This window comes from Gracilinanus agilis, chromosome 1 (assembly GCF_016433145.1).
Source record: "Gracilinanus agilis isolate LMUSP501 chromosome 1, AgileGrace, whole genome shotgun sequence".
NCBI lineage: Eukaryota > Metazoa > Chordata > Mammalia > Didelphimorphia > Didelphidae > Gracilinanus > Gracilinanus agilis.
The window spans coordinates 440531311-440557231 of NC_058130.1; positions in this window are offsets into that span (position 1 = coordinate 440531311).

Genomic DNA, 25921 nt, shown 5'->3' on the forward strand with positions numbered 1-25921 from the left:
CCCCAATCTCTCTGTGTCTTTGTCTTTGTCTCTGGCTCTCTCTGTCCTTCTGGCTCTCTCTCCCTCCTTCTATTTGTCCATACTTTGTCTATAAAACACTGATAAGCCATTCTGAACCCACCTGGATCAATGCTGTGGCAATTCTGGGCAGTGATTTAAGCCCTTCCTCCTCCTTCCCCACCCTCCCTGCCTCCTCCTCCTCCTCCTCTTCCTCCTCCTCTACACACACAAATTCTGGACACTGTGATTCACTCCTTGAGTCTTTGCTGTTGGAGAGGTTAATAGATGGATTGACGCTGGGAGTTCTGAGGTGCTGTAAAGATTAGGTCATATGTCTGTATGGTCAGCACCAATATAGTAAAGGCCCAAGGAGCAGAGGTTTACCAACCTGCCCAAGAAGATGTGAACTGGTTTAGGTCAGACAAAAAGAAGGAAAGAATGCTAATCGGTATGAGGACAAAGGACCGCTGGATTGCATAGTGGACAGAGTGTCAGCCCGGGATTTAGGAAGATGGATCTTCCTAGGCAAGTCACTTAACCCTCTTGGCCTCAATTTCTTCATCTATAAAATGAGCTGGAGAAGGAAATGACAAACCAATCCAGTATTTTTGCTAAGAAAACCCCAAATGGGGTCACAGAGAGTCAGATATGACTGAAACAGCTGAATAAAAAAACAACATTGGGAACAGCCTCCATGAAAGGGGTAAACCCAATCTCAAACCAAATTGATTATTTACTAACTCTTGATTTATCCATGTTATCCAGAACACATTATTTTCATTTCATTCAATTGATGTTAGCAGATATTTGTAGGAGTAACCTTGCATAGATCACATGTTTAATGTTAAATAGTATTTCAAAAAGGTTTCAAGTAAAAGATGAAAGGCAAAGTATACTGCCTTATTTGATCTGCCTTTGAGATAATCTACAATGAACAAAAAAGATGAGAGGGATTAAAGAGGAACTGCAGTTGCCTTGCAAAGAGAAAGCATATTTGGCAACCACATGACAGCATATGACTCAGCAAAGATCTGCTCCCAAATTCTAGTTTGTTTGAGGAGATATAAATGCAGTGGGGAATGGTGGACCTATTGCGACAGAAAGTCCTAAGTTCAAATCCTGTGTCTAATCTTAAATAATCTTAAATACAGATGGGAACCTAGTCAAGTCCCTTAATTTAACAAGCCCCAGTTTACTTATTTACAAAATATTTATAAAAAGGGGGAAATATACATAAGAGTTCATATTATATATATGAACTAAATATGCCTAAGCATATACCTAAGAGTTCATATTATAAAGATCAAATGAAATAATACAAGTAAGGTCCTTTGTTAACTTTAAAATGTTATTCGGTCATTTATTCAGATAAATGTTGTTGTATAGATTTAAAAACATTTTTAAAAAAACCCTTACCTTCCATCTTGGAGTCAATACTGTGCATTGGCTCCAAGGCAGGATAGTGGTAAGGGTAGGCAATGGGGGTCAAGTGACTTGCTCAGGGCTACATAGCTGGGAAGTGTCTGAAGCCAGATTTGAACCTAGGACCTCCCATCTCTAGGCCTGACTCTCATCCATTGAACCACCCAGCTGCCCCCTTAAAAACATTTTTTAATAGAATATGAAAACTAATTCTTAAAATTATGAGTTGAAATCTGGCCTCAGAAACTTACTAGCTGTGTCACCCTGGGCAAGTTACTTAACATCTGTTTGCCTTAACCCATTGGAGAAGGAAGTGGCAAGCCAGTCCAGTATCTTTGCCAAAAAAACTCCAAATGGGATTGGATACAACTAAAATAACGGAAAAACAACACTTGCAAAGGGGAACCTAGAAGTCATATACAAACCATCCCAAAGAGCAAAGGGGCATAATTTATAAATTGTATTATATATTAATAAAAAAAAAATCACATCCTAGCAATATGTACTGAAACTGAGGGAGTCATGTAGGCTTGATTGCCAGGGCCTTTTGGTCCTACGATACATAAATCTCAAGTTCCAGACATCCAGACCAATAGATTATCACTGAAAGGTGTTGATAATTTTGAGATGATGTGGACATGTTAACTTTAAAGTTTTACTGATAACTTTGAAATCATTTGGATATGTTAATGAACTAACTCTAAGGAAGCACAGGTAAGAGTCTATTCACTTAAAAAATCTTTAAAAAATGAGACCTCAAACCCAGTCCCCTCCACCCCACTACTCTGCCAACATCTTTTCCATCTCAGTGCTGCCTAGGTCTCCCAGCTCTATTCCATGGTACATAAGTAATACTTTCTGCCTCTCTTTCTCCCCATTCTCTTCCTCACCACTGCCTGCCTGCCTTTGTCACCTCATCTTCTATCCCCACACATCTGCCTCTGTACCCCTTTTCCGTACTTATCTCTGTATCATTTGTGCCCTTCACCTCTACACCCTTTGTACCTTATTAAAGTGTGATTGTAGCCCCATTTTTCTGCTGCTGTCATGGTTTTTCCTGGTGAACCTGCTTATTCCCATTTTACAATTTCATAAATAAGGACCAATTCAAAATTACTACAAAAAGGTCATTGAAATATTTTCTTAAAATGCACAAAAGAGTACAGAAGGGAGGCTAGAAGGAATCATTGACAAGCAGTATAGCTTCAGAAGTATACTATAGGAGGCCTGGGGGGGGGGGGGGAATCTGGATTCAAATCTCACCTCGGATACTTCCTATCCGGGCAAGTCACTTAACTCTAGTTGCCTACCCCTTATGGTTTTTCTGCCTTGGAATCAATACTTAGTATCTGTTCTAAAAGAGAAGGTGAAGATTTATTTCTATATCCTTCATTTACCAATTAATTAATTAATCAATCAATTCATTCATTCATTCATTCATTTATTTATTTGTTTGTTTGTTTGTTTGTTTTAGTTCTGTTATTCATTTTTATAAGTGATTAATCTTATAAAACAAAAACCCCAAATCATATACTCAAATAAACAAGTGATAAATCAAATATTTCCATCTGCATTTATAGTCCAACAGTTCTTTCTCTAGATGTGAATAGCATTCTTTCTTATAAGTCTCTCAGAATTGTCTTGAATCATTGTATTGCTGTTAGTAGCAAAGTCTATCACATTCGATTGTGTCATAATATTTCAGTTACTGTGTATAATGTTCTCCTGGTTTGGCTTATTTCACTCTGCATCAGTCCAAGAAGGTCTTTCCAACTCTTTCTGAAATCATCCTGTTCATCATTCTTCATAGCACAATAGCATTCCAATACCCTCATACACCTTGGTTTTTTCAGCCATTCCCCAATTGAAGGACATCCAGAAGGTGAAGATTTTTTAAAACTTAAAATGAAAAAAAAATATATATATATATATATGTAATGAGATGCATTTTTGGATGTGCCAGCATGGAGATTTGTTTTGCTTGACCATACTTATATACTTCCTAGCTGCATGACCCTGGGCAAGTTACTTAATATCTGTTTGTCTTAACCCACTGGAGAAGGAAATGGCAAGGGCTTTTTTTTTTCTTTTCTTTTTCAGAAGGGAGGGAAAGGTGATAAAGAAAGAAACTAAATGCTTATTAATTTAAAAATATTAATTTTTAAAAAGAAAACTTTATATCATAGAGATTCATAGGTTCATGTTAAAAAAAGAATATGGGCACAAGCTTTCCCTCCACCCAAACAAGTAGGTCTGTACTGCTGAGTTTCAGGCCAGTTTTTGAAGGTGGAAAGAAAGTCTTAGAAAGCAAGATAGAGTAATCAACTTACTTTCACAGACCACAAAGAAGGGCAGCTGACTCTCAATCAGGAAGTCATCAGAGGGCAGTCCAGGGCTCTGACACTAGTTCCCTAGCACTAGGGACCAGGCTTACATTGGATGGGGTGGTGCCCTTTAGTTTCCTCCAAACAAGAGTCAACAAGCATTAATTTCATCACACTGATTGGGAATCAGACCCATTAGTATTACTGCAAGGAAAATGAAAAGGGAGTTAAATTAGACCACTAGTGCTTTCACCACCCATTTCCCTGAGCAACCATCTCCCTTCAGTGTGTCCTAGGGAGTGCTGGTCTTGGCTCTTCTTAGACTTCTCTGGACTAATCCTGACCATCCTCTACACCTAGCTATAAAAGCACACATCAAATCACTCAGGGCAGAAAGTTAGATGAGTGGTGAGAACACCAACATGAGGTACACTGACTGGGTTTCTCGGAAGGCCACTGATAATAGGATGCAAGCAATAGGGGCCCAGTGAGTTCCATCGATTGCACCGTTGCCTCCCAGCACAGCAAATGGGTGAGTAGGACATCAGGGTCTGGTCCCAGCTGCCATTTCTTCTCCAGTTTCTTTTCTTACTCAAGGAAAAGATTCCCATCCTTCATTCACTGTCCTTTTTCAATTCATCCTTCTTTCTAGGTCAACAGAAATTTCTGACCTTGACATAGCCTTCTGGGAGTTGAAATTCTCAAAGAGAACTCAAGAGTGGCACGTCTTTGTACACCAATAAGCTCCTTACTCAAAATACTTTTCCTTTTGGCCATTTCTAGGTCTATGTGATATAGAATTGGCTCTAGGGGACCTACCCTCCTATTCTGCCACCATGTTCACTTTTTTCCTTGTGCTGAATACATGCCTTTCTTCTACTTGTGGCACATCCTGAAAGGTGGTGCCCAGAACTGAACATAACACTGACCAGGGAAGGCACACCTCTTCCCTAGTTAGATGATACAGTGGTTAGAGGGAAGGACTTGGAAATCAGGATAACCTGAGTTCAAACCAGCCTCAGACATTTCCTAGCTATGTGACCTTGGGCAAATTACTTAACTTCCATTTGTTTCCATTTCCTCATCCATAAAATGGGGTTAATAAGAGCACCTATCTCCTAGGGTTATTTTGAGGTTCAAATGAGCTATAAATGGTATAGTACTTAGTACTGGCTCAAAATAAGTGCTATACAAATGCTTGTTTCCTTCTTTCTTCACCTGCTTAGTTTTTACCCATTCTCCCCCATTAACACCTTACCTGATTTCTTAGATGAGAGGGAACTTTTCCCTTTGCACCCCACATAAGTCAAAGAATTTACCTACTGGGCACAGCATCTTCCAGCTTGATGAAGGCATTGTTTTTTATAGCCACAAGTAGAAAGCTTTGGAATTCTATGGAGAAACTTCTTATCCAATTATGCAGAGATTAACAATTTTATATTCTGAAGGGGGGAAAAAATCAAACAAAGGTCTTAAACAAGACAAATGGAGCTATTCAGAGTTGAGAGATTAATGGAGGAATACAAAGTCAACAAGATAATGGAGGCATACAAGATGGAATCCCTGGAGTTCAACAGCTATTTAGATTTATAGGCACCAGGCAGGAATTGTTAGAATGTTCTGAGAAACAGGTAGACTACTGATTAGGGCAGGTAGTATAAGCACTACCGTTGTTCTGAAGAAAATAGTCTTTCCCATGGAAAAGAAATTGCCTCTCCATAGTTTACCCATAATCCTTTTCTAGCAATGTCAAGCCCTAGGATCTATTGGGGCTAGAATCCTGATTCCACACACAGGGAACACTGTTGTGTATCTTAGTTATCTGTGTTAGTGACTTAGTCCCCTTCTCGGCTACAAGCTCCAGGTCTGCAGAGGTTTGTCTTATATAAATTTAGTATCTTCCCCAAAGTCCCACATGGTGCTCATCGGTCAGTCAGTCATGTATTCAACAACTACTGTATCTGTATCATACACAGAAAGACTGCCCCTGCCCTCAAGGGACTTACAGTCTAATGCAAGAGACTGCAGCAGACAACTATATGCAAACAAACTCCCTAAAGGACAAATCAGACACAATCAACAGCAAGAAGGCACTAGAATTAAAGGGGATTGGGAAAAAATATTTGTTGAATGAATATGTGAAAAAAATGTTGCAAAGGCAAGGAATACCATAGGAATGAATGAAGTCTTCCTAGCACTGAACCCTTAAAATAAACAAACTCCCCCAAACCAAAAACATAATGGAGACAAGTTGTGAACTAGAAAGAATTCTTCTTCCATCCCAGGAAGGCAGTGTTCAGAGTGTTTCTCATCCTTTGAAACTCTGATGCCAAGTCCTTGACTCAGCAGTGAGACAGCGCATCCTTCCTGATGTAGGAGGGTCCTATTTTGAATTCTTTTAGGGGACAGAAGTGGCTCATTGATTGTGAGGTGGGAGTATTGGCCCCATGTTCTCTTTGGGGACTTAGTCTGAGCTCAACAACTTGTAGGGTGTCTGGTTTGAAAGGAGGCTGGGAATTCAACAGAGAAGTGTGTAATGAAGGCTCCTGTCTAAGTGACAGAGCCAGGAAGAGAGCTGGGGAAGAAATAGGAGCCAAGACCTGGCCAGCACATCCTGACTGTAGATAGCTGTACCAAGGAAGTGACTATATTTTTATTTTATTCCCCAGGTGCCCCTACTGGTACCCTGCAATGACTGTCCCAGCCTGCAAAGCAGGGCTTACAATAATAAACATTTATATAACATCTTAAAATTTGCAAAGCATTTTACAAATATAACTCATTTTATCCTCATAACAACCCTGTGTGGTAGGAGCTATCCCCATTTTACTTAGGAGAAAACTGAGACCAAAGTTAAATACTTACCCAGGGCCAGGCAGCTAGATTCTGAAGCAGGATTTGAACTCCCTGACTCCAAGTTCAGGACTGTATCCCCTGCAGTAGGTAGTATCCTACAAGCCTAGCACACACTCAGTGCTGATGCTCTGTTGACCTTATATACTGCCATAAATGACCAGGCTACTCTCACTTTGGTGTGGGAGGTAGCAGACTAAGTCCAAAGTGACTTAGTTTACCCCTAAGCTTTTTCCAGCAATGTCAAGCCCCTCTTCCCCCATATGTAGGGAGGAGGTAGCTTTGGGAAATGGGTGGTGAGAGTGCTTCTTGGTATATTGAATGCTTTATAATTGACTTTGTATTCTACTCTCAGTAAATGTTCTTTGCTTTACTGGGCTGTGATTTTTTCTGGCCTGATGAGGGAGAATCAGTGGAAAATAGGGTTCTTGAGCTATGGATTATAATAGAAGATTATCCTTTGAGAATCATAGGCTTAGAGGTAGCCAAAGTGGGCACATTAGGAGTCTCTGGAGCTAACTATATAACATTTTTTTAAACCCTTACCTTTTGTCTTAGCATCGATATTGTGTGTTGGTTTCAAGGCAGAAGAGTGGTTAAGTGCTAGGCAATGGGGATTGAGTGAGCCCAGAGTCACACAGCTAGGAAGTGTCTGAGGCCAGATTTAAACTCAGGATCTTCCATCTCTAGGTCTGGCTCTCAATCCATTGAGCCACCTTGATGCTCCCCTTATAACCTTTTAAGGTCTTAAGAAGTGAACACCTTGCTTAAGATCTTTGGTCAATTACCAGTCATCATTCTAGAGCAGTGATTCCCAAAGTGGGTGCTACTGCCCTCTGGTGGATGCTGCAGCAATCCAGGCCACGGATGCATTTATCTTTCCTATTAATTGCTATTAAAATTTAAAAAATTAATTTCCAGGGGGCTAAGTAATATTTTTCTGGAAAGGGGGCGGTAGGCCAAAAAAGTTTGGGAACCACTGCTGTTGAGTAAAGATGATGACCCATGTCATCCACCTCGAGACAGAAGACAATGAATTCAAGATGAGGATAGAGACATCAATTTGGTCATGGACAACGGGAGAATTTGTTTTGCTTGAGTAGGCATATTTGTTCCAAAGATTTTCTATTTCTTTAAATCAGGGGAGTGACAAGAGAGAAATAAATGCTCAGGAATTGGAAAATAAATAGAGATATTGTTTTGCCTTAGGCCTTTAGAAAAAGAAACGTCAAAGTCCTATCTGTCTACTGTGGTAAAGAGTATCAGAACTCAACTAGCAGGCTGCTTACATGCTGTTGAGTAAAAGACAAGCACTCACAAAATCCATTGGTCACAGGAGGACTACAAAGAAAGTCAATGGAATAGTTTAATTTGCATTTTCTCCTAGCAATCATAAAGTTTACCTGACATATTATGTTCATAAGCACACAATTTTAAATTGGGCTTGGGAGTCTTTGCTGGACTTTAATGACATTACAAATACTTAATACTATATTCTCCTCATGGAAATAGCCCTAAGAATAGAAGCATCTGTGGGTCCCAGAAAACATTTGAAAATTGCATCCCCTGTGATTTATTACTCACTGGAGGTGTCAAGCCTTCCCTGTGATGATAATTTATATTTTTATAGTGCTTTAAGATTTACAAGGACCTTTCCTCTTAACAACTCCCTGAGTTCAAACATTACTATCATCGCTAATTTAGAGACAACAAAACTGAAGCCTTAAAGGGGTTAAGTGATTTGCTTGTGATCACAGAGCTAGTAAGCATCAAAGCCAGAATTTGTACCAAAGAGTTCTAACCACAAAACCTTTGCTTTTTTACTTTACTGGAATGCCTATCATGTGACTTAAAAAAAGATCTCTATGCCACATTGTAGGAAACTTTTCTAGTGCTAAAAGTATGTGTTTTTATAAAGCAATATTTAAATATATCCCATGTTGTGCCCCTTCTCTGGGTGGGGGTGTGTGTGACATGATGTTTTGGAAAGGGCACTTTTTTCTGGAGTTCCTCTGGATCTAGGTGTGAATTCCAGTTCTTCTGCAGATAACTGTCATTTGGGGCAAGTCACTTGACCTTTCTGAAACTCAGTTTTCTTTTCTGTAAAATGAAGTATAGTAGAACCTCATTTAAATGACCAATATGTTCCAAGATCCTTTGCGTAAGTTGAAAATCTCTCATAATAGTGAACATGTTTTTTAATAAGTATCTCTTATATGTATGTACTTAGGCATGTTATGACTTTTCTTAGGCTTATCAGAGCTACCATCACCACTACACATGTACTTTGGAACCATTATTAATAACTAAATAGCTTTAATGAAACAAAGAAAAGCACTGCTCTGATGTGGACATGACATTACAAGTGAGAACTCCAGACAAAGATTGATGTGGGAGCTGTTTGGCACAAAATAGTATAATGATTCACACTAACACTTTTCAGAATGAGAATGAGCATGATTGAGCAAACTGCCGTGAGACTTTATGGCTTGGGGAAATGGCATAGATTTAGCACATAATTAAAATGTTTATTTTATATATTTTTTCTGCCTTTATTTTTTCAATTGCCAATCACATATGTCTGAATTCACATGTGTTGAGTTCATGTAAAATGAGTTTCTAGAGTGTTTGCAATAGATGGCCTCTGAGATCCTTTCCTGGTCTACACCTATCCTACTATGACTTATAATATAAAGGGCTTAGATTTAATTTAACTCTCACTATGTCGACTGGGGAACTTGGAGTGAAGGATCTACAGGAGCAGAAAAAAAATGAATTCACAATAACAGAAGCTTCAGCAGGAAAGCAAAGCTTAGGGCATGAGTTTATGACAATCATATGGCTAGTTAACAGAATTAGTTGAATAATTCTACTGTTGTCTTCCTCTGGACACCCCCTTGATAACTTATACTCAAGCACTAATAGCTTATTAGAAGTATAGTTAGATCAGTTTGTGTTTTTTTCCTGATGTTACAAGGGCTATGATGCCACAGGCAACAGGGCATAGACAATATATATATATATATTTATGTATATGTATGTATATGTATGTATGTATACATACATATATATTTGTCTTTCACTTTATTTTATTTTATTTAAAAAATTTTATTTTTAGAAAATTTTCCCATAGTTACATGATTCATGTTCTTACTCTCCCCTCCACCCCCAACGTTCACCCCCCACAGCTGACATGCATTTCCACTGGTTTTTACATGTGTCCTCAATCAAGACCTATTTCCATATTATTGATAATTGCACTGGGGTGGCCTTGTAGAGTCTACATCCAAATTCATATCCGAATTAACCCATGTGTTCAAGTGATTGTTTTTCTTCTGTGTTTCTACTCCCACAGTTCTTCCTCTGAATGCGGATAGCATTCTTTCTCATAAGTTCTTCTGAATTGTCCTGGATCATTGCACTGCTGCTAGTAGAGAAGTCCGTTATGTTTTATAGTACTGCAGTGTATCAGTCTCTGTGTACAATATTCTCCTGGCTCTGCTCCTTTCACTCTGCATCAATTCCTGGAGGTCGTTCTAGTTCACATGGAATTCCTCCAATTCATTATTCCTTTGAACACAATAGTATTCTATCACCAACAGATATCACAATTTGTTCAGCCATTCCCCAATTGAAGGACATACCCTTGTTTTCCAGTTTTTTGCCACTACAAAAAGTGTGGCTATAAATATTTTTATACAAGTCTTTTCCCCTTTGATCTCTTTGGGGTACAAACCCAGCAATGGTATGACTGTATCAAAGGGCAGGCAGTCTTTTAAAGCCTTTTGGGCATAGTATATAGACAATATTTTTATGGACCTTGGTGCCAGAACTTTTCTTTCTTATTTAGTAGTGGTGTGCTGAGTTCATTGTAGTATTTGCTACCCTATGCTTTGAATTTCTGTTTTTCAGGAATGACCAAGCTTCAATATGTAGGTGTAACCCTTGAGGAACTATGGGAGGTTAAGGAGGAATGAAAATGTTCAGAGGAGCTTCTATGGAGAGTAAGATAGTGAGCTGATGACAAGTATAATGAGGTTGTCTAGTATCAGTGAGGGGGCAATTGAGGTTGTGTAACAAATTGTAATGAACTCAGCTGTAATGGCTGCATGATTTTCTCTAGCTTCATTTAGCAGTACGTGTGTAGGAGTGAAGGCTATGTGGATGAAGGGAGTATTCTAAAACTGAGGCTTGGCCAGGTACAATGGGCAAAACGATAAGGGAATTTTTCAAGAGAAGAGGACTGTGTAGAGTTGAATCGGTTCACCCAAGGGTCAAGATGGGGAAAAAGAGAGGAGAGTGGCTAGAGCAGGGAGAGAAGTGAAGGGTCAAGAAGTGGAAGTCACAGTGTGGACAGAGTAGATTTAAGTAAGGGAAGGCAAAAGGAGAGATAGAAAGCCAATAGATTCTGGTTATATAAGGGGATTTCAGAATTCTTTAACTTGGAAGTGGTATATTTGAGGTGATGGCAAGTTCAAGAGTATGATGATCTTTGTGTGTGGCTGAGGTAAGTTAGAGTTCAAAGGAAGTGAGTAATTTGAGGAACTGAGTGGTTAGAGTGTTAGAGGGAGAGTTGTCTATTTTGAAGTCTTCTTGTATAGGGGCAGGGAATGGAGGGAGAAAAAATGTGAGTTGTGTAATGTAAAAGATGGCAGCATGGAAATCCTGCAAAATACAGGGTCAAGCCTCACCCAGAATTCCAGGGGACCCCCCTGGAGAACTTTGGGTGAGGGGGCAGTTGAGAGGTGGTTAAACAGTTGCTTTCTGGGAGTTGAGGTGAGCAGATCTGCTTGCTGCTCCTCACTTGGGAGTTCACCTGAGGGGCCATTGTGGCAAAAGCCATTGTGGTTTCTACTCAGGAGTTAGCCTGCCTAGTAGGATTAGACTTTACCAGCATCAATATAACAATTATTTAGTAATATAGAGATTAGAAGTAATTATTATTAGCCTAGAGAACAAGTTAACTAAGTGCCTGCCACTCCCTGGGGGGAGGGGGGATAGGGAAGCTTCAACCTGACAGTTCAGGGTTTCCCATTACTTATCCAAATCTTAATTACCCCCTCTTGCCTTCCCCTTTCTTTCTTAATCAATATAAGCTTAATCATCAATATGTGTGCCTGGGAGTTATTTGAGGATACTCATTGCTCATTGCTGCCATTAAGCTTGATTCTTATCAGTTGCCAGTTTAAGAAGACAAGTCCCATCTCAGTCCTCAACATTAGGATAACTAGCTACTACTCATTCCTCTATCAGATCTGTGGGGAATATAAATTAAAGAAAGGGAACATCATTTAAGATTAGCCTCTGCTGAATCTTGCTTGAAGAACCACAGCCCTGACTCCATCACTAACTGAAATCAACTGCTTGGGGGGAGGGGTTTGAGGACAAGGAGTACCTAACCCCCTCCCTACTCACTCAAGCCTGTCAGTGTGGGAGAAGAGTGTCCTGCAGACATCTGGCCCAGGCCAAACTATCAGCTTCCCTAATATTTCTGTTATTACCAACATAACAGTTGTGTACCAAACTCATTAAGAAAGGAAGAAGAAGTGAAGGAAGGATAGTGACCTGTTGATCTATAAACAATAGCTACCAGGATTTTGATTGGGAGGTAGAAATGAATAGCGTGAGTCTCAGAGGAGGAGAGGTTACTAAGTGATGGAAGTAGGGAGAGAACCTAGAAGTGGCACTGGAGAAAAAGGAATGTTTCAACTCTTCAGCTGGAATTAGCTGAGGGGAATGAATGGAGGTGCTAGAAAGGGTGGTCTGTGAGCTGTGTTGTTTGGGGAAGATCCAGGCTTCTTTAATAGTTAGAAGGTGGAAAGAGTGGGAAAAGAAAATATTTAGGATGGGAGGAAGTTTGTTGCCTATGAAACAGGCATTCTAGAGGTCACAGGGGAATGAGAAGGTGCTGTTTCATTGCAACTTTTGGGTAGGAGTGTTGTGGTATGGGAATAAAGAATCTAGTGGGGGGAGGATGGGGAATGGGGTTTGCATGATAATTGATAGGAGTTCTTCCAACATCTACTGTTCTCATTATTTTGGTCACCTCTGTATTGGTAGGGTAGGAGTTGAAACTTCAGAGGTAATTGAATGTCCTTTTCTCTTTAGTGATTGGACATATAATGAGTGCTTAATAAATGATTTAACTATCAGAGCATATTTTCAATGGCTTATTTATAATTTTCAGTTCTTTAAAGAATTGTTCATGTCCTTTGACCAAATAAGTAATGGAAAATGGTTCTTGGTCCAACACATTTGTATTAATTCCTTTTCTATGTTAGCCAGACTTTAATTGGTGATGTTGGATGTAAATATATTAATTCATTCTATAGTTTTTCCTTTTATTCTAACTTCATTTATTTGATCTGTGCAAAAGCTTTAAAATTTTATGTAGTCAAAATTCATCTGTTTTGTCTTTTATGATCTCCCTTAACTCTCCCCTAGCCATAGTAATGGAATCTGATCTTATTCTCTTCTATTTTTAAATTATTATTATTTTTTATAATATGATCTTTTACAGAGACGTCACATATCCATTTTGAACTTATTGTGGCATAAGATCTTTGCATAGTTCCTTGTAGCAACTACCCACACCCATAAAAAAGCATAAAACCATTCCTCCTTAGTAACTCCCAATGATATCCAAAATGAAAGCACAGAAAATATGCTAGAGATGCTGAGAGAATTGTTGTCTTTGGAATATCCCCGGGCAAATTCCTTCCAGAAACAAGAGTTCAAAGCTGTAATGGTATCTAAGTATAATCATTGCTGGCTGCTTGTATGAGTTGTCACTCTTAGTTTCTGCCATTGGCTGAGATGCTGCCCCTACATTACCTAAAGACAAGAATGATGCCATCCAGAAAGAAGAGGTGTATATAACAGGTCTCTTTGTCAGAGAAGAATCTGTGGGTGCTAATTTACTCAGTCTTTCTCACACTCTGAACTGAAAATATAATTAAGAATCTCTGTCTCGGGGGAGGGAATCCAGCCCCAAGATATAGGGAGGGGAAAAAAAGGATAGAACATCTTCCTGGCCAAAAGACACTGACCCAAAGTGTTATAATTCAAGTATAACCCTTTTTTCCTCTCCCTATGCCAGGGGTCATTCTTTCCTCATCTTTAGTCATAATTTCTTTTGGAGACACTCCATCTCTAGGTATCTTGGTGTGGAAATACAACTCACTGTTGCTCCTCAGACCTAGTTCTCATCATACTAGCTTATTTATTCTTTCCCTCTGAAAAACGTCCAGGTATAGTTAATAGTTCCCACTGCTGTCCTTATCAGGAAGACAATCACTGCCTATCTTCTCCACATTTACCATGCACAGGGGAAATGTCTGACCTAACATTCAGGCTATTCAACAAAGTGCTTAGAACAGAGCTTCAGATCCTGGTGAAGAAAGTGGAGTATCTGGGGTATTCTGGTCTTTCTTTGGTGGTACACAAGTAACTCTAATAAGCATACATTGGGAATGGGGGTCCTGGACACTTCCAAGCTACGTGATCCTGGGTAAGTCCCTCAACCTCAATTGCCTAGTCTTTACCACTGTTAAATGGATTTTCTTAATCTCTCCCTCTGTCTCTTTAGGAGTACACAGTATTGATTCTAAGACAGAAGGTAAGGATTTTAAAAAAAAAAAAGAATGTAATTTGCCCAATGTCATGCAAATCTATCCATAATAGAGTTTTAAAATAAAAGAGTTGAGAGAATAGAGAAAACTCCCTCTCTATAAAGAATAGGTTAGATATCAGAGAAAGTAACTAAAATGCTGAAAGAAAAATAGCTGTTGAGAATCCAGAACCTCACAGAAGACAAAATCCCAGAAAAAGTCAGTCATAAAACCAAGGGTCATTTTCTACATAGATGGACAGAGTTTAAGCAATAAAGTTGAATAAGAGAACCTAACATAAGCAAGCAAATTTGACTTCATGGATATCACTGACAAAACAAAATTAATGTTAGATGGAAGGATCACTCATGGGTTATCCCTAAAGAGGCAAATAAAGGAATTGGTGGAGCTGGTTTTATTTTGTTTATAAAGATAGCAAGAAACATAATTTCACAGGATATTTGCCCATATCCTGTTGCAGCACTAACAATAAGTATTTGCAACAAGACCACCAAGAAAATTATTTTAGTGTTTGTACCAGTATCCATAGCACAAGATTCAGACAAAGAAATTCTATGAAGAACTCTCTCAGATCTTCCACATTAAATCAATGTATATTTTAATATTTAGTGCCACTAATGCCAATATAAGCACAAATCAGAGTGGCAAAAAAGTTGGAAAATATGTTTCTAGAGTAAGGAATGAGAGAATATAAGGATTTGTAAACTGATGCATAAATTCTTAGCTATCAAAAATGTTTTATTCAATAAAATAATCAAAGGTGCTAGATGTGGCAAGCACTGGATAACACCACCAACAATGACAAAGATTTCATTTTAAAAGACAGAAAACAGATAATTTCTGATGAGGATGTCATTCCCAAATCAACTGTCTGTCTACTGACTTGTTAGAAGAAGAATCAAAATTAATACAAAGCTATAAGAAAGAATAAGCATGAGGAAAAGATTTGGAACGCAGTCTAAACAACTTTATCCTGGTTTATTTACACAGGAAGAACTACCAGTGAGGAAAATCCTTTTCACAACACCTGTTATGAAATTTAGAGCCTTGGAGAGCTGCCAGGATACCTGAAGGGTTAAGTGATTATTTAATAAGAGTCTTATAGCCAGGAAAAGTCAGAGGTCTGAGTCCTTCTGACTCCAAGGCTGGCTCTCTACCAACTACTTCATGTATCCTCTTAAATTTTCTATCAAAAAAGATGAAGATAGAAGTAGTGAACAGAGACATAAATTACCCATTGGAACTCTGCCTTTTAAAAGCAGTGCAATTAATAGCTTCTTGATTTAATAACCATTTCTTTATTCAAAAGGTAGAGGAACCAACAAAGTAGAATTTTGTTCTATATCTGATTCTTGCTAATAGGAAGAAATTGGCTTCTGGGTTGGAAATAATGAGTACCTTTGGAGAAAGAAGCCACTCCCTCATAGAGTTTAAAATAAAGGAGTGGAGAGCTAGGCATATGTTGATTTTTACCCTAGTTTTGAGGCAAATAGATTTCAAAGGGTTCAAAGAAAGGAAAGATAGACTCCAAAGGACTAAAATTCTATAGGGAAGCATGGTCCAAGAGGATTGGGAAATTCTCAAGAATTATATTCTGAAGACACAAAGAAAAACAGATAAGAAGAAAAATTCGCCTAAAACTTGGATTTTATAAAAATGTATGCTGAAGATACCAGCAAAGGCAGAGAATCAAGGAGTTCAGAGTACCATGCCCCTGAAAGAACAGGATGTGGAATCCAAAAGCTCTAAATGAGCTAGTCCTTAAGAGGAGAACAAGGACAATGGATTAGTTTTTATTTTTAAGCTATATTGGGAAATTGTAGAAAGTGGAAGAAATAATAGCAATGCTGCTCAGGTGGAGAGGACAATGAGAACTGAGAATAGCATGAGGACAGAACTATTCCATTCTTATTGACTTCACTGGCTTCCCTGTTAAAGTGAATTGCCTTTGAACTGGAGAGTGCAATATGGGGAATTGATAACCTAGAGAAGTGCCAGTAAGAGAGAGGCTAGTTGTTCCTAATAAATTTATATCATTAGTTCCAGATGATAGTTTTCTTAGATACTGAAAGGACTGACAGTTGTTGCTGAGAACTGTCAGTGACTGAAAGATTGTACAGGAGAGGTACTTCAGTCCTGGAGAAGAGCAAAAATTGTCTTATTCTGCAAAACAGGAAACAGATGGATTCTTCAGACCATAGGCCAGTAAACTTGCCTTTGAATCCTGACAAAATTCTATAATGTGTTATTAAATAGATGATTTAGTGAATATTTAGAAAAGGAAGTTGCTATCATAGTCAATGTGACTTGTCAAACATAGGTCCAACTAAACTAAACTTGGTTGTTTTTTTTGTTTTTTTGTTTTTTGTTTTTTGTTTTTTGTTTTTTGACTGGATGACTAGACTGTCAAGCCAGGGAAATGCTGTAGCTAGTTAACCTAGAATTCAATAAAACATTTGACAGGTACTTCATATAGTTCTGGAAAATATGGAGATGAGAGCTAAAAGATAATACACTTAGCCAATAAATCAATGAATCAGAATTTTTAAAGTGCCTACTATGTGTCAGGAATTGTCCTAGGTCCTGGGAAGCAAGAAAAATGAAGCAGTCTCTTCCCTCTAGGCAATTAATAATATAATGGAAGGCCACATAAAAGAATATAAAAGTACATCTGAGGGCAGCTAGGTGGCTCAAGGTATAGAGCACCCAGGTCTGGAATCAAGTTCAGTTTTGACTTCAGATGCTTCTGATCCTGGGCAAGTCACTCAACCCTGATTGCCTATCCTTACTGCTTTTCTGTCTAGTAAGCGATACTGAGTATTCATTCTATGTAGAAGTTAAGGGTTTAAAAATATATCTATATCTGTAATGCCTGAGCCCTAGTGTGTGTGTGGTACTCAACAAGTTTCAGTCACTCAGATAAGAAACACATTTACCATAAGCCTGGCACAGTTAGTGTTTAGTAAATGCATGTGGGGGATTATATAATATATAGACATAGTAATAATATTATTAAAATTATCTACAGCAACATTATTAATAATTAATATGGTGAGATTACTAATCATATTGATTGGTAGAAATTAAAATATAATTATTGCTATATTAATAGTAATTAAATTATAATTATTAATGTGTAATAAATGCTTGAGGGATGTTCCTGTGGGCAATTCCAGTTGTTATAGCTAGCCAGGGAAGGTGTCTTGGGCTTAAATATACTTCTTTAAGCAAAGAATGCCAAAAAAACACTAACAAAATAACGGTAACTGATAGGAATCCAGCCTTCAAGGAATAGAAAAGGTTTTACATGATCTCCACCCTCCAAACAATCCTGCTAGGTCGGCTCTGCACTGCATTAGCCTTACTGAAGACGAAACTGAGGCTTTTCCGGGCAATAACCAAACTGCAGGGTGACAGCTGGGACCGGAATGCAAGCACAGGTGTTCTGGCTCCCGAGCCGGCGCCCCACCCCCCCACCCCCGCCAACTTCACGCCGCAGCTGCTTTTATTTTTGTACCTGTAGGGGACCAGCGCCATGCATTACACACAGTGGGGGATCCCATGATGTTTGCTGATCTGAATTGTAAGTACTATTTTATGTTACCCAAGTTCAACTTGGCCCCCATTACCGCACAGCATTCCCTTCATTCTTTTCTAATGAACTTTCCATCTCACTGCCCCTATTCTTTCTTGTCTTTTCTACATCCGTTACACATTTTTTTGCTCCAGCTTCAGAGGATGAGATGCCCCTCTCTGCTCAGGGCAATTCTCTACTAATACCTTTGATCCCATCAATTATTCTTTCTCTAACTTTATTTTTTTTTACTCCTTCATATTATACTTTTAATAAATCCTTATCTCCTATCTTAGAATCAATACTAAGTATCAGTTCCAAGGCAGACAATGGTAAGGACTAGGTAATGAGGTTAAGTGACTTGCCCAGGGTCACACAGGTAGGAAGGGTCTGAGGCCAGATTTGGACCTAGGACCTCTGTGTCTGGGGCTGCCCCTCTATTATATTCATAATATATTGAAGTAAACCATCTTTTCTCCTATGAGGAAATTTATTTTGATCTTGCTATGTTCCCCCTTATAATTGCAACTCATCCAATTTTAAAATATTTGTAAAATGTGTACTTTTCAAAATAACAGAATAGAAATCATGAGAAACAGTTTAGATATCAGCATCCCTTGGTACCCTGGATATAAGAAGATTCTGATCCTGAACTACACTTTTTATCCTTTTATTGAAACAAATTTGGAAGTAAGAAATCATGTCCTTAGTTGATCAGACTCAGAAAATGATTCTGCCAAACCCTTTTGGAAGAGTAGGGTTCTTCCCTCAACCCAGTCAATCAATGGAGATGATAAAGTTTTAAATGTATAAACAAGATGGTCTGTTTACTGTCATGGCAAATTCCTGGTAAACAGCTGAAAAGAAAAGTTCAAGGGATGAGTACATTAACTAATTATTATATTAAATAAGAATTAATATAGTAAGTCCAACAATAGACTTGCTATTATTCATAGAGTTCTAAAAATATTTTAGCAGCATCATTGATATAACTGTACTAATAGCTGACATTTATGTAGGTTTAACAAAGCATTTTTAGTATTTCATATGCATTATCTCATTAAAATCTCACAACCACCCAATGAGCTCAGCCAGTTTTAAAGATTGAAATTGAAGCTCAAAGAGGATAAATGACTTGGTCATGGTCACATAGCAAGTTGTGTCCAAGATCTGTACCTTTCACCTCTAAGTTGATAGACTTTCCACTAAACCAACCAATCCCCTTTGCAAGTAAGGACAATACTTATTTAAATGCATAAATTCTGAGTTTGTTTAGAAATCAATTACATGACACTAATCACACTTTGTTACTATCAATTTCCTTATGAGACAATATGGCTTGGTGGAAAGAGAATTTGATTTTAAGTCAGAGTACCTGGGTTCAAATACTACCCAGACAAGAGTTCATCTTCTCTGGACCTTTATAAAATGAGAGAGATGGGTCAGACCATCTCTAAATTACCTTCCAGCCCTAAATGTAAGATCAATTTATTGACAAATATTTATTCAGCGCCTACTATGTGCCAGACTCTGGGGATATGTGTACAAAGAATGAAACAATCTCAATTGAATTTCTACTTTAATGATTCCATCTCTTCCTGTTTTGTGGATTTGAGTTGAGAGGAGTTCCTTTTTGTTAAAACTTTCCCTCTTCCTATAATTCTCATCTCCCCCAATTTGAGCTTGTCCCACTTGAGGATTAAGAGACTTGAAGAAAAGCCTTTAGCTTAAGTCTTGAATGTGCATTAAAGTCAATATCAGTAGTATAAGTAGCCAATTTTATACCAGAAGCAAGAACAGGCAATTGTATTCTAGCCAAGTGGAATGGTGGCAGAATCCATGTATGTTTTACATTTTATTCTTTAGTTCCCCTCAACTTTCTAACACAAGAAACAAGAGCCTTTTTGAAATCAACTTTGTTTAGGTTCTGACCTGGTCTCTTAAAATAGAAATGGTGCCATATTTCCCCAGCAACCCCCTTTCCATTTTAGTTTCTGATGTGAAAAATTTGTCTGCTCCTGCTGGCACATTTTTTGAATCCAATGGGGAGGGAAAAAACATAGTTTGTTTTTGCCCTATGATTCTCTCATCTATCCTCTCTGGTGACTTTTGCTCTTCTTGCCATACTTTTTGTTTGTTTTTGAGGTTGCTATTCAAAACAGAATTGGAGACAGATATTTTATATTCTCTTTCTTCTCTCAATGTGTTAGCAAATTAAGTATATTTTAGACAGCTGAGGAAATAAAGGGTCGAATGGCTAATATAGAAATATATTTTACATAACTTTTTATATTTAATGGATATATTGCTTGCCTTCTCAGTGGGTATGGGAAGGGCTGGAGGGAGAAAGAATTTGGCACTCAGAGTTTTTTAAAAAGAATGTTAAAACTAAATTAAAAAAATTAAAAAAGATATGAGTTGAAATAACAAAGAGTCATAAGGGGCTAGACATTTTTATCTATGTATGCGTCTTTTCTCCCTTCTATTATATTTTGAACATCTTGAGGGCAAGAATGACATTTTACTTTCGTATCCCATCCTTCATCTCCTTCATACTCCTAGCAAAATGCCTTGCATATAACATACACTTAATAAATATTTGTTGAATGAATATGGACATTTATACATCTTAAATCAGACTTACAAGACACTTTATTTACATGCCTCTTCTCATTTGAGCCTTAAAACAACCCCGTGAAGTTGGTATCTCAAGTACCATTATCATCATTTTATAGATGAAGAAACTGAGCCTCAGAGAAATCGTTCCATAGTCACACAGATCCAGAGGCAGAATGCCAATATAGAATTACAACTCTTGACTGCAATTCTGATCATCTTTGCATTACTATATACTGCCTTCTGGAAGAGTAAATTAATATTTGGACATTATCTGATATGTTAGGTAAATCATTTTACCTATTTTGTCTTCCTTTGTAAGGAGGGTATTAAATTAGAAAAATCTCTCAGGTATTTTCCATCTCAAAAAGTCTATGCTTCTAAATCTGTTATTCTTAACCATTTGAAAATGGATCTCTGTTACCTCATCTGTAAAATGAGTTGGTGGTGTGCTAGTAAATATTTAGCAACCAGGCTTTCTAAAAAAACAAAAAACAAAAAAACTGTGACATTTCAAAATTTAATCTGTATCATTAACATTTTCTCCACTAGACAACCAAGAAAGCAATCAGCCTAGCCCTGATTTGTAGTGTTTACTGATTTTGAGCTGTTAATTCTCAAACTGAAAATTTATCAATAGGGTCTTTGATTCAAGATGACTCCAGCATACCACTGAATTAGGTGGCCCATGAATTCTTACCATCTTTTCCCTAAGATTTTAAACTTGAAATACTTTCTACTCACTCCTCCCCTTTTCCTGTCTGACTGCCATTCCTTGGGAGAACTATAAGGAAGATGCTTCAATGTAAGAAGGTGGGATAGTTTTCATGGGCACATTTTCCCCACACAATAATTAAATTCTCTTAACTCAGTAAAAGCAGATTTCCAGGAAATTTATGATGTTATAAGGATTTTTCCCATTCTGCCTTTAACTTTGGGGACTGGTATTGACTGACCAATTCACTTCTTTTTTTAAAAAAAAATTCTTACCTTCTAACTTAGAATCAATACTGTGTATTAGTTCCAAGGCAGAAGAGTGGTAAGGGCTAGGCAATGGGGCTTAAGTGACTTGCCCAAGATCTCAAAGCTAGAAAGTGTCTGAGGCCATATTTGAACCCAGAATGTCTTGTCTCTAGGCCTGACTTTCAATCCCCTGGACCACCTAGCTGCCCCCATGCCCTCCCTTTTTGAAGATTTCTCCTGCTCACTAAGGTTCCCCCTCTCAGGATTAAGGAATTTTCTTTTTAAAGAAACTTATTTAATATGAGAACATTTTCAGGGCATGAATGAATGAATAGATATTTTGCTATTCTCCTTATGTTATTGGAAAAGTTATTTCACTCCTCTGGGGCTCCCCTTCCTATGAGAATATTAAGCTAGAAAATAACTCAGATTATTTTCCACCTCAATCAGTATTCAGTGAATATCTGAAAAACTATTGACCTTGTATTACCTCTTAAAATTTTTTGAGGTTAGAATGTTATCTGCATTCAAACTGAAACCCAGCGAAAAAAGATACCTCAAAGAAAGTGCTAGACCTTGTGACAATGGTCTCATAAATCTTGTGACTAAAATGGAAAAAGCTTTGTTTTGTACTTAACAGCAAATATGTTATTTTTAAGGGAACAAAGGCTAAGGGTGAGGGTATCAATGTTGTTATCTCTTTTACCTATACTTAACCTTTGATTTAAGATATTTGCTTCTGTCATATTAAAAATCAGCCTCCAAATGAAAGACTTCATTGGTTGCAGATGGACTGGTCTCCCATTTTGCAGAGGTCTTTCTAGCTTGAATAGACTCAGTCCAAAAGGAATTGTCAGAATCCTAACCACTAATTAATATTATTTTTGTTTATTCCTTTTTTTTCAATTACATGTAGAAACAATTTAAAAAATACTCATTGATATTATGGCAAATACATTCAGAGAAGAAATCTGCATATTTAACTTTATATATATATATGTATACATATATATGTACGTACGTATGTATGTATATATATATGCACATATATATATGCCAGACATTTATGCTAAACAATTGAGATAAACATATAAGCGAAAAAGAAAGGCAGGCCCTGCCCTCAAATAGTTGTGTAATTAGAAAAAATCTTGAACCCTTGGACTCCATCTCCCAGAATTCCTTCCTCTTCCCCAAATTCTTTTTCCCTTTTCATTTACATGCTTCTTTATATTATTGTTTATATATTTCTGTAACTCCTCTCTCTCTCTCTCTCTCTCTCTCTCTCTCTCTCTCTCTCTCTTTCTCTCTCTGTCTTTCTTTCTTTTCCACATGTGCAATTAGGAAAGCAGGCTTTTTACTCTAGCTTTTTATGTTAGTTTATTATGAATAAATCTTATTAAATATAATACTTAGAATATTGGATATTACTTTTGCTTCTCACAGAGTTTATATTCTAATGATGAAGGCAATACATAAAAGAGAGTTGCAAAGGTGAGGGGGGAAGATATTTTAGTGGGGGCATAGGGAGGAAGTCTAGAAAATTAGAAGTAGAGCCAGGAGAGGAATCAGGGATGACTTGGCCTGGAGTTTTTCCTAAAAATGGAGGTTCCAGGACGAACTTAGGAATGGGAAAAAGAGGCCACAGGAAAGGAGAGATTTTCTATGGTGAAAAAGCAGTTGAGGTATAATGACTGAATTCAAAGAGGTTGAAGGAAAGGAGAGGCATAAAATTCAACTGGCAATCAAAATCAGTAGACTGCTAATTAGTGCCAGATATGATAGATAATTCAATTTAACAAACATTTATTAAGCATCTACAGTGTTCCAAGTGCTATTTGAAGTACTATGACCTCAAAGACAAAATAAAAAATAGTCCCTGACCTTGAGAAATATATACACTTTTGAGTGGGTGGGAACAATGTACACAGATAAGAAAATGCAATATAATTTCTGGGGTAAAGGTGGGGCAGATCACTAATGAGGATGGGGTGGGGAATTTTGTATTATCTGAAGTATTGTGTCATTTCTGGGCATTCCATTTTATAAAAGCCATTGACCAACTGGAGTGAGCATAGAGGAAGGTGACCAGCATGGTGGTCAACTAGAAACTAGTGAAACAATGAAGAAGTCAAGATTTCAAGGCCAATATAACCCCACAGCTTTTTGAAATCCTATTAATCTGTATTCATAAAATGGAAAATTGATTTTAAAAGTCTTAGCCCAGCTCTTCAGGATTCAGAATTTGAACAAAAGTTTCAAATGATTTAATGGTCAAAGAGGTCTAAGAGATCCTCTCATGTAGTCCAACTTCCTTGTTTTCTGAATGAGAAAACTGAAGGTCAGAAAGGTAAAGTTACTAAACTTACCCTTCTCCTTCTCCACTCCTAGGAACTAAGCACCACTATCACTAAAAAACTTTTTGTTGTTGTTGCCATTCAGTCTTTTCAGTCCTGTCTGGCTCTTTGTGACCCCATTTGGGGTTTTCTTGGCAAAGATACTATAGTGATTGGCCATTTCCTTCTCCAGCTTATTTTGCAGATGAGGAAACCAAGGCAAACAGGATTAAGTGACTTGTCCAGGGTCAAATAGATAGGAAATGTCTGAAGTCAGATTTGAACTCAGGAAGACAAGTCTTTATTAAACTGGAAGATACTCAGGAATTGTTTCCCCACTGCTGGCTGCAAAGGTAGTGGTAGGAATTTGGCTGAGGGGCAGAAATACTGGAAAAGACCACAGCCTCCTTCATTTGGGAGTACTCAGGCATTTCAGCTGTCTATCATAAAGCTGCTCATTGGGCTCCTATGTTAAAAATGGCTTTTGTACCAGTATTCTTTGTGGTTGGTGGTAAATTACAATGTGCCTGGTATTTGTCCAAGCTACTTCTTCTTTTCTTTATCACTTTCATTTGTTGATGAAATATGACAAAATTTAAAAAGGAAAGTTTGTTGTTATATGATACTCATGGCAAAGTAATCTGATTTCCTGCTCCCATCCCTCCTAGAATTCCTGGCTTCTTTTGTTTCTCAGCCAGATGCTACCTCCTACAGAGGCATTTCTGGATATCCCAGGTGTTTCTACTTTTTTCTTCTTAAAATGATTTTGAATTTATTTATTTGTGTATGTGCTCGATCACATAGTAGAACATAAATATAAGTATAAAGACTAATTTTTTGTGTGTATTCCTGATGCCTAGTAGAGTACTTTGCACATAGTTGGGTGCTCAAAAAATATTTGTTGACTTGTCTAATTGAATTGAGGGATAGACATGAAAAGCATATCTTCATTTTTAAGCAAAGCCCCCCCCCCCCATCATCCCCATCTCTTAGCTTCTTGATTTTCTTTGAGTTTCAGTTGAAGTCTCACTTTTTGCAAGAAGTCTTTCCTTAGGGACAGCTAGGTGACTCAGTGGATAGAGCATCGGTCCTGGAGTCAGGAGGTCCTGAGTTCAAATTTGATCTCAGATGTTTCCTGGCTGTGTGACCCAGGGGAAGTCATTTAACTCCAATTGCCTAACCTTTACCACTCTTCAGCCTTGGAACTGATATTTAGAATCGATTCTAAGACAGAAGGTAAAGGTTTAAAAAAAAAAACACCACCATTCCTCAGATCCTTAATCTTAGTGCCTTCCCCCTGAGATTTCCCCAATTTATTTTGTTTGCATGTAATTTTTCCCATGTTGTCTTTCCCAGTAGACAGAGACTACTTTTAGCCTTTAGCACAGTGCCTGGCGTGTAACAAGTACTTAATAAATAAGAGTCAATTGACTAAAACATTCAGATTCTCGAAAGGTAAATGAGGAGGGAGTAGAGTGTGATAATTGATTCTTTGCTTTGTTTATGGAGTCACCATAGAAGTCTTTAAATAGCAAACTGTCCAAATAACCAACATCTTAGATTTATAAATAAAAGCAATCTCAGGGTCTTAAAGTCTAACTTTCTCATTTTAGAGGAGTAACTGAACCTGAGAGAGAAGGAACTTGAGCAGGGTCACATAAGCAGTAAGCAGCAAAGCTAACATTTTAGTTCAGGTTCTCTGACTTTAAATTTGTTTATATTCCACTATGCACTAATATCTCTAATGTACCAAAATAATTTGAATAATAAGAAGCTATGAGTGAACTATGGTTGAATTATCTCCTCTGAAAATAGCTAGACACCTCCTGGGTAATTACATCATTTCTCCTCTCAGTTCCCTAGCTAACTCTTTAAAACAAAACAAATCAAACCCAAAAAAATCCCTTTACCTTCTGTCTTAGAATTGGTAAGTATTAGTTCCAAGACAAAAGAATGGTAAGGGCCAGGTAATTGGGGTTAGGTGACTTTCCCAGGGTCACACAGCTAGGAAGTATCTGAGGCTAGATTTGAACCCATAATGTTCTATCTCCAGATCTGGTTTTCTATCCACTGAGCCACCTAGGGGCCCCCTTAGCCAATTCTTCACAATAGAAGTTCTTAACCTGGGCTCTGTAAATATTAAAAAATATTTTTATAATTGTATGTCATGAATGGTTTCTTTCAAAAATCCTAGACACTTTATTT